Source organism: Limulus polyphemus, unplaced genomic scaffold, assembly GCF_000517525.1.
Source record: "Limulus polyphemus unplaced genomic scaffold, Limulus_polyphemus-2.1.2 Scaffold580, whole genome shotgun sequence".
Lineage (NCBI taxonomy): Eukaryota > Metazoa > Arthropoda > Merostomata > Xiphosura > Limulidae > Limulus > Limulus polyphemus.
Window position 1 is genome coordinate 1,206 of NW_013666190.1, and position 3,323 is coordinate 4,528.

Genomic DNA, 3,323 nt, shown 5'->3' on the forward strand with positions numbered 1-3,323 from the left:
TACTTCATGCTGATGTTGTACTCTCTCTCCTTGTTCTTCTTCCCACTGTTGCTGACTTTCCTGTAGTTTCTACTGACTTTCTCACAACTGTTGGAGAATTTCTTCCTCTTTCTTTTCTCGTTCGTCTTGTTTCCTTTCTTGTTCCAGTTGCCACTGGTGCTGCTTTTCTTGCCACTGCTGTAGTATCTCATCTTGTTTATTTTCTTTCTCCTCCAACCACTGCTGTAGCCTCTCTTCTTGTTTCTTTTCTTTTTTCCTCCAACAACTGCTGCAATCTCTCTTCCTGTTTCTTTTTTCGTTCTACTTGTTTCTTTTCTTTCTCCTCCAACCACTGTTGTAGTCTCTTTTCTTGTTTATTTTCTCGTTCTTCTTGTTGCTTTTGCTGTTTTTGTATTGCGGCCATCAAAGTTGTAGTTTGATTTGCCACTTCTCTTTCCATCTTTTCTTTCCCCTTCTTTTCCGTCCTACTCTCCGACACCAATTTGTTAGGTATCTGCTTGTTTGTTTGTTTCTGGTAGAAATTCTTTCTGAGGATCTTCAGCGATACAAGTCCTTTCTTGATTAAACCAGTTTATTCTTCCTCGATACAAACTTTCAGTACACAGTAGTTCCACAATCAGTTCGTTTCTCGTCCCTTTAAACTTAACAACTTTTATAATACACGTTATAAATCACAGCGATTCACAATCTCGATAACTTTGCTCTTGACGAATGCAAAACACACACTTTACGGCTCACTAGTTCGAAACTAACAGAATCACAAATTACACCTATTTCGATATTTGTTCTTTGTGGAATTGTAGCTACATATAATGAGAAACCTTTCTTTTATAAATTGTAGCAAATGGTATCAGAAACATAACTGCACGATGAGCAATTTCTGGATATTCCTTTAAAAGTAGTAGCCAAGTACGTTTGGTTGAAATATTTATTTGAGAGAATATATCGATGAGTCGTTCATGATCCTTCTAAGATAATTCCGACAGAGATTTGATGAAAAGATTGCAAAGCCAAGTCAGTGATTCAGAGATAGCTGCAAAATATTATATTGGAATTGTTTGTATATTTCATAGATGCTGAATTATACTCTTTAACGTCTTTTTCCAGGCTAACGTTGTTGGGGATTAAAAACCATGTGGAGAAGATAAATATTCAGTATTATTAAACGATAGAGAACCCTATAACTCAAGCACTTTTTTTTAGTATTACATTTACAGATGTAGTCGGACCAAAATCTGAGTTTTGAAAGTATTGATTCAGTTTTATCTTGAATAGTCAAAACATTTATAATAAGACCTTGAAAAGATAAAGTTAGCTCATTCACGCATGAAAATATATCTGCTAGTTATGCTAGTTTCTATATCCAACTAATATCACGTAGCTTATATGCAAATTCAAATTGTTACGACAGCTGTAGTCATGTGACGCTGATAACACGTCATGATATTCTAGAAGATTCACGAAGAAACGAGATGTACGCTTTTTGTATATATAAGACCGGTAAGAAGTGATGGCAACAATCGGAATTGAATTGCAGACAGGCAGAGATAAAGACGGGCAATTGAGTCAAGCGCGGTAGTGACCGTAAGTAAGTGTGTGAATCATTGTGAATTATAGCGTGTGTTTAAAGTGACTGTGGAAATTAAGTGTATTGCAAAGTTGAATTGAGAAAGAATAAACTAGTTTTATTTAAGAAAGGACTTGTATCTCTGAAGTTCCTCGGGAAGAATTTATACCGAAAAATTAACAAACGAACACAGAGACGTAACAAAATCGATAATTTAAAAAAGAAAAAAAGCATATCTTTTCTCGCAAGTTATAGACACGAACGAGAACTTAACCATGAAATATCCAGCAAACCTCCATACGAAGTAATAAAATTTTGTGTACATTTCCCACTTCGTCACATAATATTGAAAATATTCTGAAGTTTAGAGGCTCAGCTTTTACATACTTTACCATTTCACTGCTTCATCAAGTGTAACCTCTAAATTCTGTGGCATGCGTCTGCGGACTTATAACGCTAGAAACCGGGTTTCGATATCCGTGGTGGGCAGCGCACAGATAGCCCATTGTGTAGCTTTGTGCTTAATTAAAAGCAAGAAACAAAACTTTCAGTACAGACATCGGGACAAAGATCTCAACTGATTCCATGTTCTTTCAAGCATAAAATGAAAATATTATATACCTTTTCACCCGACGTTGTGGTTTTGAAAGGTTCATGAAATAGCTTGTCTTCTTCAACTGTACAATTATGAATAAAACAGCCAGCCCCGCGACATCTGTAGAGTCATTTGAAGTGCAAAACGTGTTGGACTAATTTTTAAGCGTTGAACTAATTCTGCTTTACAATAAGCTTTGTGTCTTTGTCATTATGCACAAAGCTACCCAATAGGCTGTATGTACTGTGCACATCACAGGTATCAAACAGAGGTATTGCTAGGTGCTTAAAAGATTCGGGGCTCAGGCCCCTAGACGCGGTAATTTTTAGCGTTTCAGTAGGATATCGATCTTGAATTTCTATTCTGATTTTTTTAGGACACCAACTTATATATATATATAAGGATTCGGGGCACTATCAAATAGAATCAGAGAACGGGTCCCGTGTGCCAGTGCCTAGCGACGCCTCTGGTATCGAAACCCGATTTTTAGCATCATAATCCCCCTGACTTATTGCTGAGCCAGTGTTAATATCTTTCATGCACCTTGAACTTGTATTGCCCGAAAGTGGAACACAATCAATTTTCTTGCTTAATTTTTTACCCATCATGCAATTTATCAATTCTTTTGGACGTGGTTTTATTACATTTTCGGCAATAGTATGAGCGTCACCTGAATTTGCAATAAGATAACTCATACGATAAAATGCTTCAAAATGCAATTTTATTATTATTACAAATAAAACCACAAAATGCGGATATATTACAAATGAACTTCTCACGTTTTCTTTTAAAATTTTGGGTGTTTTAACACAAGATGCCTTCATAATTTTATCGCATTCACGCTACCGTTACCCAATACTTATCAACATTCCATAAACTATCAGGTTCATTTTCATTACCAATCCAAGTGAAACCGAAATCAATATAACTCATCATATTTCCGTTTGTTAACTTCACTGCTTACTTTCCTAGATTTTGTAATATGCAGAATAGGTATGTTACGACAGCGGAAGTCACGTGACTCTGCTGGCGCATTGACGCTGGTAGCGTGTGCGAGGAGTTTCTCGAATGATCATGAATTTCCTAGTGTGTTCGAGACGCCCTCTTTTTTAGTATATAAATCTGGCAGGGAAAGCCAACAGATAATGATTGAATGAAGAG